We start from the raw sequence: 17,178 nt of genomic DNA on the forward strand, positions 1-17,178 counted from the left end.
TCCTTTTACCACTGCAACACCAGGGAACCACAGAGTGTCTATGAATAGAAATAAATCTGTGAGCATGTTCATATGAGTGAATGTGTAACCTGTGGAGGTATGTGAGCATCTCTTTGTGTAAGAGTGAATTGAGCCTGTTCAAATGTCAGTGTGTTAATGTGTTTTTCTGTGTTCATACATATGAGTGAATTTGTAAGCATGTTCATGCTGGTAGCATGTTCACCTGTGAGTGAATGTATAACCATGTTCATTTGTGTCAGATTCTTAATGTGTACATCTGCTTTTGAGTCATTGCAGGAGTGTATGTGTATGTGTGAATGTTGATCATATGCATGTACATGACTGTTAATGAATGTACTTGTGAGTTTGTGACCAGGTTCACTGTATGTATATGTGCCCTTGTTCATCTCTGTGTGCAAATTACTGTGTGAGTATATACATCTGATCATGTTTCTGTGTTTGAATGAAAATGTAAGCATGTCATGTATGTTCATGACTATGAGTGAATGTATGCTTTATATTTCTGTTTTTCTACATTTTTTCTTGAGCTAATGTGTAAACAAGTTTGTCAGTAAATGCATGAGTATACACACACACATACACACATCTATGTGTACATATGGAAATGCAATGTTAAGCGAATATAGAGCATCATGTGTGTGTTAATGAGTATATAAGCATGCTTGTATGTAATATATGTGTTCTTTTCTGTGAGTGAATGTGATGATGCTTGTGTATGACTAAATGTGTGTTCCTTGTGTGGAAGTGATAATGTGAAGACATTTGTGTTTTGAGCATGTGAATGTGCAAATGTTAAAGCTTGTATTTGTGAAAACATGAATTTGTGTGTTCATTTATATGTGAGTGTGTATTTGTATATATGTGAGCATGTTCATGTGTGTAAATTAAGGCATGAGTAAGTTGGTGTGCATGAAGGTATTAATGTATTTTTCATTAGTGCAACTGAACGTATAAACAAGTTTATATACATGAGCATGATGTACAATTTTAAGTGAAGTTTTAAGTGTATGTGGGTGTGCCTGTGCACATGAATTCATTTGTGAGCAAGTTCATGTGAGTGAATATATCAATATGTTTATTTCTTCATCTGTTCGTGAGTATCTAAGTGAGTTTATGTGTGTGACTGAATATGATTATGTACACTTATGTCAAATTTTCCTTTGTGTATATAAACTTGAGAGGTTTTGTGTGTTTGAACATATTAAAATATGAATACGTTCATTAGGCACATGTTTGAATATGGTTTATGTCTGAATGAACATATAAGTATTGATGTGACTATACTGAAATGTGTGGTAATGTGTAGGTATGGTCATGTATGTGATGGCAGTCATGTATGGGTTAACATGTGGACACTTTCTTGTGAAGGAATATAGAAGCAGTTTCATATGAGAATGTTCATGCCATTTAATGTCAACGTCTTAGCTTACATGACTATGCGAGCATCCTGTGATTGGATGTGAGTGTATCTAGGTGTGACTGAATGTGTGTGCATGTTTTCACATCTAAGCATGTTAATATGAGCATGTTCATTTGTGTGAATGAATGTAAGAATGTGCTCTTATGTGTGACTGAATGCATGTGTGTTCATGTGGGAGTGACTGTCTGTAGGTGTACATTCATGTGCAAGTGGGAATGAATATATGACTGCTATTTTCAGAGTGTTCATGTATCTGAGTAGATGTGTTGATATGAATGTATGTGAGCATATCTGTGTGCAAGTGACTGAGTGTGGGTCACTGTGTTTGACAGCATGTGAGCATGTTTTTGTATGTGACTGAGTTAATATACATGTACATGTGTCTATGATCATTCATGTTAATGTGTGAACTTGACATCTAGGTAAATGGTAACTATATGTGTGAGCACATTTGTTTCAATGAATATGAAAGTATGTCTGTGTGTGAGCTCATTCATGTATGAGTGAATGTAAGTATATCAGTCTCTCTGTGTGGAAGTACCAGCATGTTCATGTGTGGAAATATGTGAGTGTGTCCACATGTGTGAGTGTGTTGAAAGAAAATGTAAAATCATGGGTTTGTGTGTTCACAAGTGAATTTGTAAGGATGTATGTGTTCATGTGAGACACTGAGTGTGTCTTACATGTGAATAAATTTGTGAACATATTCATGTGAATGAGAGAATGTGTGCATTTGTGGTAGCATCCATGTGTCTACTTGTGTGTAAGAATTTACGATGTATCTGTTAGTGAATGTGTTATGTCTGCATATATGCATGAATTGTTTTAGGAAATTTGTAAGCATATGCATTAGTGACAGCAGGTATGTGTGTGTGAGAGAACACACAGATGTTTGTGCACAAGTATGTAAATATAGAATTAAGACTGGACATGTGATTTGTATAAACCATTATATGTAAGAGTATATATGTAAATGAATTTGTAAATACATGTGTGTGATTCAATGTGTTAGCACTAGAGTGTATAATCATGTTGAGATGGGGATTCACATATGTGTGACTGAATATATGTCTTTGTATGTGTGTTTATATACATTAATGACAGAAAGTATCAGTGAGTGAACATGAGCATGTATGAGTGTGTTCTATGTGTGTGAATGAATCTGTGGGTATATTTATATAAGCAAATTAATGTGTGAGTAAGTCTGTGGGATTGAACATGTGAACATGTGGATGTAAGTGTGTCCATGAGTGTTAGTAAATTTGTAAGCATTCAGTGAGTGAATGGGGTTCATCTTATAAGCATATTCATGTGTGAGTGTATTTATATAGTGATTGTATAAGCATTTGTAAGTATGAGCAGGTTCATGTACAAGTGAACACATAAGCATACTCCACTTATGATCACGTTATTTTTTGGAAGTTGAAGTGTGAGTCTGTACATGTAAGTACATGTAAGTCTAGTGTGTCAGTGATTTTGTGAGTGTGTTCATGTGAGTGAACGAATGCATTATCATGCTCATGTGAGTGAATTTTCAAGCATGTCTGTGTAAAAGAGAGAATATGTGAGACTATGTATGTGCCTATGAGTTAATCTGTCATATGCCCTTTTGAGTGAGTGAATTGTGAGAATGTTATCATTAGTGACACTGCATGTGCATGTATATTGTCAATTTTGTGTTTGAGTAAATTCATAAGTTTACTTGTATGTTTGAATACACATATATGTATGAGTGAATGGTAATCAAGTTATATACGCAGTATGTTGATATGCATCTGGGACAGGGTATGTGTAAATGAGTGTGTTCAAGTGAATTTTAAACCATGTTTGTTTCTAAGTGAATATGTGAATGTGTGTGAGCATAAATTAAAGAACACACATAAGTATATATATGAATGTTGATATATATGAGTGAATGAGTATGTGGTTATATGACCATATTTGGGTGCGTAAATGTATGAGCATTTCATGAGTGTAAATGGTGGTTGGAGTATATTTGTTTGAATGAGAGAATGAACATGCATATGTGAGTATATAAGTGTATCCATTAGTGAGTAACCTAAGAGAATGATCGTGTCAGTGAATAAATGTGTGTGCATGTCTGAAATTGATGAGTGAGCTACAGTCATGGTTAAGTGTGTTGTTGTTAGTATATTCGAGCACTGGATGTTTGTTTGTGTGGATGAGTTAATGTGTAAGCATACTAGTTTGCATGGGGTTGCTGATGACAGAGTCAATTCCTAGGTAGGTTGATAAGAAGTCCGGGGTCCCCAAGGAGAGAGGGGTCTGGAATTCTCAAGGAGGAGAAAAGGACAAACATTTTTTTCCTCTACATTCCTTAGTCTTAGTCACATAAAACGTTTTTATCTTTAAGCCTGGAACTGATGATTACATAACAAACAACTCGGTTTGGACTCTGTACTGAGGATTATATAGCAGCAATGTATCCTGCTTGAGGACAGTTTCTCCTTCCTGAGGGCCTTCTGGCTAATCCTGTTATCTTGAAATGTGGATTGTGGGAGTGCGTCTAGTAAGATCTTTGCAACCTCCAGACATTCTTTTGATTCATTGTAATAACTAATTGGAGAGTATATAACTCCCTTGCTAACACTGGCAGGGGGGCACTCTTTCTGCCCCCTTCTGATGTTTCTGTCAGAAGCTTTCTCTATCTCTTTTATACTTTAATAAAACTTTATTACACAAAAGCTCTGAGCGATCAAGGCTCGTCTCTGGCTCCGGATTGAATTCTTCTCCTCCAGAGGCCAAGAACCCCAGCATCTTTTGTGGTTCAGCAACAACCTTTCACTAATGTTTGAGTAAACATTTGAGCAAATACTTCTGTGTGTGTGTGTGTGTGTGTGAGCTTCATGAGTGTGAAAATGTTTATTTGTAATGAAAATGAGTATGTTTCTGTTTGTGTTCATTTGCATGTGTGAAGGATTTGAGAGTATATATATATGCAGGATCTTTGAAAGTGAGCATATGTCTTTTATCTTGGGAAAATTTGTGATCATGTTTTTTTGAGTTAATAGATGTTCCATCATTTTTATGTCTGTGAGTGAATGTTGCAAGTGTGATTATTAATTTGAGCTTCTTAATGGAAGAATGTATTTCTGTGAGTGAATATATGTGTGTTTGGAAGCATGTTCATTCACAAGTGAATGTGTAAGCATGTTTCTATTTGTGTGTGCATGCATATATGAAAGCATGTGTGTGTACCTGTAACATATGAATGTATTATGTATGAGTGCTATTATAACCATGCCCTTGTAAATTAATGTGTGAGCCAGTTTGAGTGAATACATGTGTAAACAAATTTTATTAATGTCACAGAGTATACAGATATCTTTGTTCCTGCCTATGAGTCAATATGTGAATATTATTTATCTGTCAGATAACTGCTGTATGGGTGTATTTGACTATGTGAGTGAATTTGTACACAAGTGAATGTGTGAGTATGTAATATGTGAGCACAATAATTTCTATAGAGAACATGTATGTTCATATGTGGAACCAGGCAGTCTAGGGAATTAACATATGAATAAATTTACATATTGACTATGACTATATATGTGATCAAGATTATATGTATGACTGTTGAGCATTAGCATGTGTTTGTGGGTATATGTGTCTATGTGTGAGGGGAAATTTGTTTAAGATGCCTTTGTAAAAATGCCTCCTCTTTAAGAAGATTTATAAAAAGGACTTTACAGGTTTCTGAATTTCAAAACATAATAGTAAACTGAGTAAAAAATAAAATAATTCTATTGAGAAACTTGATGACTTCATAAATCTGTTAACAAAAAGGATTAGTTACATAGAACTGAGTAAACTGGTAAATATGGTTGCCATTTTTCTATCCAAAAGGATTATTGGTTGAAATCTGTTTTCCAGGTGTAATAAAAACCTTCTCCTTCAATTAAATATGACTTGTAATAATTTGGTAGATTATGCTGTTTGGAATATTTTTCTTTTTCTCTCTACCTGATTGATCCTGCCAGTAACATATGTTTGTCTCAAAGATTAAGCCATGCATGAGTGTGCATGGCCAGTAAAATGAAACTACAGATAGCTCATTAAATCACTCATGGCTCCTTTAGTCACTTGATTACTGCAACTGAATTAGAACTAGTTATAGTAATTAGTGTATAAATTTGTTCTTTGTTTTCCAATTGTGCCTTGGGTCTCCCTGCTGTACTATGTCATTGTCTGTATTACTTATATCCTGTTTAATTTATAAGATTATTGTATCATGCAGTAACCAATGTGTAATTAGGCCTACAGAAAAACTTATATGGTTAAATGTTATGAGGAAATCACATTTGTAACATAAAATAATTGCAGTAGTGTGATTCTAGGGAAAAGGCAACAAGGGAAAAGGTCTCCTAGGTTGTAGTTAGAATCCAGAGAATTTTTAATTATTGATGGGGCCTGGTCCAAAACTTAACACCTGGAGTGGCATATCAAGAATGTTTGCCTGAACTAGGATGAGCCTCCCAGCACCGCGGGACAAAGGTTGATCACATAATGTTTCCCAGATAATGGTCATTCATGACCAAGAGGGGAAGACCTGAGGCATGGAATCTGTGTCCTTCAATGTGAGCCAGTCCTTCAATGTGAGCCAGTGAGCCCCAGTGAATGGGAATGCCTGCCACCTGGCAGTCATCACGCTGCAACCACTCCCTATGGTGAACCCTGAGGAAACTGAGAATGCAGGATTTCAGGCCCCAGATGACTGAGGTACATACCAAGGAAATAATTTTAGTGAGTCCTGACTTTTGCATCTTCCCATACATAGAAAAGTGCTAAATTTCTTAACTTGAGATGCCGTCTCATGGATCTGAAATTCAGTATTTCTAAGTCTACAGGTGTGAAATAAGACACTCCAAAAGAGGAACAAAAAGAAGACAAATCTCAATGTTTGAAACACTGGCAAAGACGGCAGACACTCCCAGAAAGATCCATCTGACTAAGCAGAATGATCAGCACCCCTTTTTTCCACAAGATTGTGGGAGAGACTGTGACAGTGTTGCAGGGAGGAAGTCAATTCTCAATCCATATTGGAAACTGTTTCTTTGACTTGCTTTTTGTTGCTTTTGTTATTATAATCATACTTAATAGCTTGTCTCAGAGGACCCTGTCCCTCTTCTTGACTGTAAACTAAACTGATTTTGTTCAGCTCATAGAAAGGTAATTTGTCCCTTCCCATCTGTAAACAGAGATTCACATACCCCTTCCAAAGACTGGCCATTCCCTTGAAGATGTTTTGCATGGCTGAAGACCCTTTCACTTTACTTCCTCACTGCCTCTCACTCTCTATTCTGCCTTTTGTCTTTAGTTCCTCATTGCTTCTTTCTCTCTGATCTACAAAAGAACCTGGCATCCAGACACCCACAAGATGGTTATTTTGAGGTGCTAGCCTGCCATCTTATCCATCAGCTGCTTTCCGAATAAAGTCGCTTTCCTTGCCTCAAAAAAAGAGTGAAAAAAAAAAAAGTACAAGCATGTCCTCACTTGAGGGTGCAAATATGTGAATGTGTGATCATATTTGTTTGTATGAGGGACAGAGTGTGTTTGTGTGTATATATGTGTAGAGATATTCATGGTTGACTGCACTGAGTAGCATGATAAGGTGAGAATATATTTGTAAGTAACAGTATATGTATTTTTTGTATGTTAATGCACATGTATAATTGAATATGTAGGCATATACATGAAAGAAAATAAACATCTGCCAGTGTGTAAGTGATTTTCTGAGCAAACTCATGCAACTGAATGTTGTGTGAACATGTGAATATATGTGAGTTTGTGTTTGTATGAATTCTTGAGTATCTTAGTGAATGAATGGTGGGTATTCATATATGTGAGCATGTTAATGGGAGAGTGAGAATGGACATGTGTAAAAACAATTTTATGTGACAGCAGCTATGTATGTGAATAAATCTGTAGCATGTTTGTGTGTTTAAGATTATTGAGTGTGTGAGCACATTAACATCAAGTATACTAGTGTGTGTGTGTGAGTGAATGTCTCAATGTGCGTGACCATGTAAAACTATATTTGTGATGGAGGATGATAGTGTGTCAATGTCTGACATAATGTGTGAATAACTTTGTGTATGTGATTATATTTGGCAGATGAATGAATGATCACTGTCATACATGTAAACATGAAGCTTTGAGTACATATGTTTAAGTGTGTCCATGAATTTATGAACATGTGTGTGATAAATATGTGTGTTCATGAATGTGAGCATGTTGCTGTGAGACAGGAAATATTTGAGCATCCCCTTGTATGAATAAATATGCATGCAAATTTATGTGTGATTTTGTTAATATGAGTGCATGGGGTTGCAAAGAGTCAGATACAATAGGCCGACTAACACTTCACTTCAGCCGTCATTTTGAATGGAAAAAGTCCCACATAACTGTGGTTAGATTTCTCCATGGAATCAAATATGTTTTCATGAGAACTGTCTTTGCTGTCACACCCAAAAGCTATGATTGTTTCCTGTGGGCAGTTAAGTGCTGCAGCTGTTGAAAAGCCACCTCCCACTGAATGTGATGTAAATCTGGAAGTTTGTATTGGAAGAGTTAGGTTAGGAAAGAACTCCCAAACTGGATGAAGCGCCTGACTCTTTAGACATGCCTTTCCTGAGTATTATGTTGCATACATTCCTTTATATATATGCAACATATTGGAGAAGGTAAAGGCACCCCACTCCAGTACTCTTGCCTGGAAAATCCCATGGACGGAGTAGCCTGGTAGGCTGCAGTCCCTGGGGTCGCTAGGAGTCAGACACGACTGAGCGATTTCACTTTGACTTTTCACTTTCATGCATTGGAGGAGGAAATGGCAACCCACTCCAGTGTTCTTGCCTGGAGAATCCCATGGACAGAGGAGCCTGGTGGGCTGCCATCTATGGGGTCACACAGAGTTGGACACGACTGAAGCGACTTAGCAGCAGCAGCAGCATGCAACACATATGCAATATATCACGTGTGGGTATATATATTTAAAATATAAGTTCCCAAACAGGAAGGAAATTCATGGTAAGCTGTGCTCAGTCACTTAGTGCAATTTTTTCCAGTGCAAGCGTCAATAAATGGGACTTGCACTAGATAAAGAAAAAATCATTATAACATATAGAAAAAGAAACCAATTAGTTGTAAAGGTATATGTTTTGGCAAGGTTTATATTCATCATTATGAAAGGTTGTTGCTGAACCACACAAAGATGCCGGGATTCTTGGCCTCTGGAGGAGTAGAATTTAATCCAGAGCCAGAGACAAGGCTTGATCGCTCAGAGCTTTTGAGTAATAAAGTTTTATTAAAGTATAAAGGAGATAGAGAAAGCTTCTGACATAGACATCAGAAGGGGGTAGAAAGAGTACCCTGCTTGCTAGTGTTAGCAATGGAGTTATATACTCTCCAATGAATCCAAAGAATGTCTGGAGGTTGTAAAGACCTCACCAGACCTACTCCCATAATTTACATTTTAAGATAACAGAATTAGCCAGAAGTTTTAATCCAAAGACTGTCCTCAGGCAGGATACATTGAAAGTGAAAGTGAAGTTGCTCAGTCCTATCCGACTCTTTGCAACCCCATGGACTGTAGCCTACCAGGCTCCTCTGTCCATGGGATTTTCCGCAGTAGTACTGGAGTGGATTGCCATCTCCTTCTCCAGGGGATCTTCCCGACCCAGGGATCGAACCTGGGTCTCCCGCATTGTAGACAGGCGCTTTACCACCAGGGAAGTCCTTGTAAAGACCAAACCTACTCCCATAATTTACATTTTAAGATAACAGGATTAGCCAGAAGGTTTAATCCAGAGATTGTCCTCAGGCAGGATACATAATCCTAAGGAATGTAGAGGGGAAAAAGTTTGTCCTTTCTTCCTCCTTGAGAATTCCAGACCCCTCTCTCCTTGGGGACCCTTAGACTTCTTATCAACCTGCCTAGGAAATGACTCAATTACACCAGGGATTACTAAGAGCTATAATTTTATCTAATTGTAATCCCATAGACTTTGTTAGTATGGCTCTGCATTACTGCACTTTTAATATGACTGCACTGACCACAAGCATCCTGGCTGTAATACTGGGTGCATGCTATCTCTGGGCATTCCTCAAATAAGACTCAAGAGACAGTGGCTCGATGTGATTAAAGGCACTACTTAATAACAGTGTGTCTCATTTGATCCTAAGTCAAAACTGGCTCTGAGGGTTTACAAAGCATCTATGAGTCATAAGCTGTATCCAAAGAGTCTGGTTTAGCCAGGATGGGTGTTGCTCTAGTAGAAGAGACAGAAGGTCTAGCCTCAGTAAGTCATGATAGTAGGTCTGACCAACCTGAACAGACAACAGCATGGTTCCCATTGTCTCCAATCTGACTTGTGTTATAAGACTCCCTGTTATATGTATGTGGTACAGTGTCCAGACAGACCTTGTCAACAGTAGTGTACATTACTAGGCCTGGGTGAACCACCAATAGACATGGAGTCAACACTGGCAAGTGTAGGAAATTCTCAGGTGAGACGGGGCATAATAATAAGGTATGGCTTAAACTTGGAGGTCACCTTGTACTCAGCTGTGGGGGACCTGACTTGTCCCCGGCTATTCATATGGTGTTACCTGTTGAGGGAGTGGTTTAGGTCCACCTTTTGGCTTCCACAGTGTCTTCAGTGGACCAAAGTACATGGATGGCATATAAGGTCACCTCTTTCTCCAGAAAGTGGTGGGTACTTTGCTTGGCTTATACTAGATGATGATGAACATGGGCTAAGGATGGTTTCAGAATCATTGGTCCACATCAGGTTCTTATCAGGATCAAGAAGGAGGTGCCTAAGCTCTGGGTTTTCTATAAGGAAGAAAGGAAAGATAAAAGTACCAGGTGAATGTTTCTTTTCTATGCATAGCAGTGCCTGGGTTTCCATGTTAGTGAAAACAATAATTGGGTTGTGTCTGGTGTGGATATATACACAAACAGAGATAGAAATGTCTATGTGGTTGAGCTCCTCATTTGTTGTAAATTTAAATATTGCTGAGTTATACCATAAGGACATGAATTTAATATAATCTAAACCATGGGCAGTATTTTTGACCGCTTGAAGGACCACTGCCCTCCACGTTCTCTCACTAACCCTTAAAAGTCCATCATGTTTTTCATGATACCTGCCACTAGAGGATGACAGGAAAGCTAAAAATCCAAGCAATGTTTTCTTGTAATGCCCATACTTACATCACTTTACACTGATGTGGCAACTTTGGGTTGACTGTATCACTTGTACAGCAGTCCCAAAGGCTGTAAAAGCTATTTTGTTCAGGCTTCAGTAATACTAGGAGAAGTTAGTGCCTTGCATGCATAAATTATTGGAAGAACTTGTGCAGGAGGCCAGTAGCACTAAGCTGAGCTCCCCATGCTATATAGCAGCTTCCCACTAGCTATCTACTTTACACATGCTAATATATATACGTCAATCCTACTCTTCCAATCATCTCACCCTCCCCTTCCCCCTCTGTGTCCATAAGTCCATTCTCTGTATCTGTCTCTATTCCTGCCCTGCAAATAGGTTCCTCAGTAGATTCCATATATATGTGTTAATATATTTGTTTTTCTCTTTCTTACTTACTTTACTCTGTATAACAGGTTCTAGGTTCTTCCACATCAGCCTGTTGCTCTTTGACAACCTGGAGTGGTGGGATGTGATGAAGGTAGGAGGGATGCTCAAGAGAGAAGGAATATATGTATACTTATGGCTGATTCTCCTTGTTTTATGGCAGAAATCAATACAACATTATAAAGTAATTATGCTCCATTAAAAATATATTTAATAAAAGAAACAAAGGTGGAATTTAAAACAATGAGTTCTAAAATTTTAAATAAAAAGTAGTTTGGGATTAAAGTATACACTATACTATATATAAATAGACAATCAACAAAGACCTACCATATAGTACAGGGAACTATACTCAACATTTTAATAATAATCTATAAGGAACAAGAATCTGAAAGAGAATATATATATACACACACACACACACACACTTATATGTAGCTGAATATATACATATACACATATATACAGCTGAATCACTTTGCTGTATATCTGAAGCTAATGCAACATTTTAAATCAATGGTACTTCAATAAAAATATAAATAAGGGGGCCAGTCCCGAGATGGCGGAGGAATAGGACGGGGAGACCACTTTCTTCCCCACAAATTCATCAAAAGATCATTTGAATGCTGAGCAACTTTCACAAAACAACTTTTGAATGCTGGTGAAGGACACCAGGCACCCAGAAAGGCAGCCCATTCTCTTCAAAAGGAGGTAGGACAAAATATAAAAGACAAAAAGAGAGACAAAAGAGTTAGGGACGGAGACCCATCCTGGGTAGGGAGTTGTGAAGGAGGTAAAGTTTCCACATAGCAGTAAACCCTCTCACGGGTGGGTCTGTGGGAAGTTTTGGAATCTCAGAGAGCAACATAACCAGGAGGGAAAAAAAAAAAAAAAACAGAAAACGCACCTAACTGCAACTCCCAACAGAGAAGTAGCCCAGATGCTCACATCCACCACCAGTGAGCAGGGGCTGGACAGGGAGGTGCAGGCTGTATGCTTAGGATAAGGACCGGGCCTGAATGCCCTGAGGACCATCTGAGGGAGCTAACATGAGAGAGCAACTGAAATGTGGGATAGCCAGAGAGAGAGAGAAAAAAAAGAGAATTTTCCCACGAAAGGCTCTAACCTCATGTGCAGCCTGGCCTGCTCACAAAACAAAGGATTGAGTAAATACCAAAGAAGAGCTAGCCAGTTGCATACAGGCCCATCCCCATCAATGGAGGCAGAGAGGCAGGCGTGCAACAGTCATAGCTGGAAGGCAAGGGACAATCTTGGCTCCAGAGACCAGCATCCTCCACCAAACTGTGAGCAGGCACCCAGTTCTAACCACGTCTTCCTGGGATCCTGGACGGTTAACATCTGCCAGGAGGGACACAGCCAGAGATCAGCTCCCCAGAAGAGTTACATGGCACACCTGAGATGGTGCTCTCGTGCCACACCCAGGAAAGCAGTGGCTCGGACTGGTGAGGTGATTAAGATCCACGGCCCACCTGGAACAGTGTGCTCACCAAGTACCTGGTCGCCTGAGCTGCTCAGACCTGGGAAGGACACAAAACACACACCCAATCAAGTCTGTGCCCTTGCGGAGTACCTGAGAAACTGAATCTAAGCAGCTTAGACTTGGGAAGTGCACAAAACGCAGCATCTGCTTTGGACAGTAACCCTGCAGAGCAACCTGGACCCTAAGCAGTGTAGTCCTGGAAAGAACATGTCGCCTTGAGCTATGTCAAATCCAGTGTGGTCCATACACTGTAAGCACTCCCCACACAAGCTAGTGATACTTGTTTGCAGTGTTCCTCCCTCCCCAGAACACACCTGAACAAGTGAGCTTAAATAAGTGACTACCTTCACCCCTTGTGTCAGGGCGGAAATTAGATACCGAACAGACTTGAAAACACAGGAAGACAAAATAAACAAGAGGGAACCACTCTGGAAGTGACAGGTGGAACAGATTTAAAACCCTGTGGTTAGCACTGACTAAGCATTGGAAGGGGCCTATAGACCTTGAGAAGAAGTACAAGCTGAAACAAGAACTATCTGAAACTGAACTGACACCACACTGCCCACAAAAGCTCCAGAGAAATTCCTAGATATATTTTTACTATTATCATTTTTTAATTTTTAAGTTCTTTATTACTCCTTTAATTTTCACTTTTATAACATACTATTACCTTGCAAAAAAAGACCCTATTTTTAAAGAAAAATTCATATATATATTTTTTACACTTTTTGTGGTTGCTTTTGTTTTGTACTTTTAATATTGTATTTTTGTGAGACTAACCTCTACTCTAGATTTTTAATCTTTGCTTTTTGGTATTTGTTATCAATTTTGTACCTTTAAGAATCTAATCTTCAGTATCCATTTTCACTTAGGGGTATGATTACTAGCTTGATGGCTCTCTCCCCTTTTGACTCTCCCTTTTCTTCCCCAGGTCACCTCTATCTCCTCCCTCCCCCTTTTCTTCTCTACTTAACTCTGTGAATATCTCTGGGTGTTCCAGGCTGTGGAGAACACTTAGGGAACTGTTTACTGGCTAGATTGCTCTTTCCCCCTTTGACTCCCCCTCTTCTCCTCCTGGTCACCTCTATCTCCCTCCTCCCTCTTTTCTTCTCCATGTAACTTTGTGAACCTCTCAGGGTGTTGCTCACTGTGGAGAATTTTTTCACCATTAACCAAGATGATTTATCATCCGTGCTGTATGGATGGAGAACTCTTAAGGCTACTGTAAGAATAAGGCTGAAAGCCAAGGCAAGAGGCATAAATCCAAAACTTGAGAACACCAGAGAACTCCAGATTCCACGGAACATTAATAGACAAGAACTCATCCAAAAGCCTCCATAACTACACTGAAACCAAGCTCCACCCAAGAGCCAACAAGTTCCAGAGCAAGACATACCATGCTAATTCTCCAGCAATGCAGGAACACAGCACTGAGCATTAAAAGACAGGCTGCCCAAACCCATGCCAAACCCACAGACACTCTAGAACTCACTATTGGAGACTTCACTGCACTCCAGACAAAAGACATACAGCTCCGCCTACCAGAACACAGATGCAGGCTCCCCTAACCAGGAAACCTTGACAAGCCACTCGTCCAACCCCACCCACAGAGAGCAAGCTGCAATATAAAGAGGAACCACAAACTTCCAGGCTACAGAAAGGCCACCTCAAACACAGCAATCTAAACAAAATGAAAAGGCAGAGAAAGATTCAGCAGGTAAAGGAACATGATAAATGCCTACCAAACCAAACAAAAGAGGAGGAGATAGGGAGTTCTTTTACCTGAAAAAGAAATCAGAACAATGATAATAAAGATGATCCAAAATCTTGAAAACAAAATGGAGTTACAGATAAATAGACTAGAGACAAGGATTGAGAAGATGCAAGAAATGTTTAACAAGGACCTAGAAGAAATAAAAGAGAGTCAATCAATAATGAATAATGCAATAACTGAGATCAAAAGCACTCTAGAGGGAAGCAGCATAGAATAACTGAGGCAGAAAACAGGATAAGTCAGGTGGAAGATAGAATGGTAGAAATAAATGAAGTAGAGAGGAAAAAAGAAAAAATTAAAAGAAATGAGGAAAATCTCAGAACCTCTGGGACAATGTTAAACACACCAACATTCGAATCATAGGAACCCCAGAGGAAGAAAACAAAAAGAAAGGCCATGAGAAAATACTTGAGATAACAGTTGAAAAATTCCCTAAAATGGATAAGGAAATATTCACCCAGGTCCAAGAAATCCAGAGAGCCCCAAATAGGATAAACCAAAGGGGAAACACCCCCAAGACACATATTAATCAAATTAACAAAGATCAAACGCAAAGGGCAAATATTAAAAGCAACAAGGGAAAAGCAAAAAATAACACACAAGGAGATCCCCATAAGGATAACAGCTGATCTTTCAATAGAAACTCTTTAGACCAGGAGGGAATGGCAGGGCATACTTAAAGTGATAAAAGAGAAAAACCTACAAACCAGACTAGTATACCCAGGAAGAATCTCATTCAGATATTAAGGAGAAATCAAAAACTTTACAGACAAGCAAAAGCTGAGAGAATTCAGCACCACCAACCAGCTCTTCAACAAATATAAAGGATCTTCTCTAGACAGGAAACACAGAAAAGGTTTATAAACTTGAACCCAAAACAACAAAGTAAATGGCAACGGGATCATACTTATCAATAATTACCTTAAATGTAAATGGGTTGAATGCCCAAACAAAAGACCAAGTTTGGCTGAATGGGTAAAAAAACAAGACCCCTATATATGAGGTCTACAAGAGACCCACCTCAAAACAAGGGACGCAGAGAGACTGAAAGTAAAGGGCTGGAAAAAGATATTTCACATAAATAGAGACCAAAAGAAAGCAAGAATAGCAATACTCATAATCAGATAAAATAGACTTTGAAATAAAGGCCATGAAAAGAGACAAAGAAGGACACTACATAATGATCAAAGGATCAATCCAAGAAGAAGATATGACAATTATAAACATATATGCACCCAACATAGGAGCGCCACAATATGTAAGGCAAATGCTAACAAGTATGAAAGTGGCTCAGATCATGAACTCCTTATGGCCAAATTCAGACTTAAATTCAAGAAAGTAGGGAAAACCACTAGACCATTCAGGTATGACCTAAATCAAATCCCTTATGATTATACAGTGGAAGTGAGAAATAGATTTAAGGGACTAGATCTGATAGATAGAGTGCCTGATGAACTATGGACGGAGGTTCATGACATTGTACAGGAGACAGGGATCAAGACCATCCCCATGGAAAAGAAATGCAAAAAAGCAAAATGGCTGTCTGAGGAGGCCTTACAAATAGCTATGAAAAGAAGAGAAGTGAAAAGCAAAGGAGAAAAGGAAAAATATAAACATCTGAACACAAAGTTCCAAAGAACAGCAAGAAGAGATAAGAAAGCCTTCCTCAGCGATCAATGCAAAGAAATAGAGGAAAACAACAGAATGGGAAAGACTAGAGATCTCCTCAAGAAAATTAGAGATACCAAGGGAATATTTCATGCAAAGATGGGCACAATAAAGGACAGAAATGGTATGGACCTAACAGAAGCAGAAGATATTAAGAAGAGGTGGCAGGAATACACAGAAGAACTGTATAAAAAAGATCTTCATAACCAAGATAATCATGATGGTGTGATCACTCACCTAGAGCCAGACATCCTGGAATGTGAAGTCAAGTGGGCCTTAGAAAACATCACTATGAACAAAGCTAGTGGAGGTGATGGCATTCCAGTTGAGCTATTTTAAATCCTGAAAGATGATGCTGTGAAAGTGCTGCACTCAATATGCCAGCAAATTTGGAAAACTCAGCAGTGGCCACAGGACTGGAAAAGGTCCGTTTTCATTCCAATCCCAAAGAAAGGCAATGCCAAAGAATGCTCAAACTACCACACAATTGCACTCATCTCACAAGCTAGTAAAGTAATGCTCAAAATTCTCCAAGCCAGGCTTCAGCAATACGTGAACCATGAACTTCCTGATGTTCAAGCTGGTTTTAGAAAAGGCAGAGGAACCAGAGATCAAATTGCCAACATCTGCTGGATCATCAAAAAAGCAAGAGAGTTCCAGAAAAACATGTATATTACCATATGTGAATTAGATCACCAGTCCAAGTTCAATGCATGAAACAGGGTACTCAAAGCCAGTGCACTGGTACAACCCTGAGGGATGGGATTGGGAGGGAGGTGGGAAGGGGCTTGGGATCGGGGACATATGTACACCCATGGCTGAATTCATGTCAATATATGGCAAAATCCACTACAATATTGTAAAGTAATTAGCCTCCAATTAAATAAATTAATAAAAATATATATTTAAATAATATAAAATGAAACTAAAACTATATTCAGTATTATATGCATGTGATTAATTAAACATTAATAAAAAGAAGATGGGATGGTTTTGGCAAATTAACTTCTATGGCAGGCAATGTGGCTGTTTCTCATCTAGTTACAACACTTTAATAGGTTCAGGTTTAGCTCCATCCAGTAGATACATTACCATTTGAATAGAGACTTCTGTTGCCATATGGGGAGCTTCTGCTATTCCCCAGGGCATAACAGGAATCTCAATCCATAAGGTAAAT

This window comes from Bubalus kerabau, chromosome X (genome assembly GCF_029407905.1).
Source record: "Bubalus kerabau isolate K-KA32 ecotype Philippines breed swamp buffalo chromosome X, PCC_UOA_SB_1v2, whole genome shotgun sequence".
Classification (NCBI taxonomy): Eukaryota; Metazoa; Chordata; class Mammalia; order Artiodactyla; family Bovidae; genus Bubalus; species Bubalus kerabau.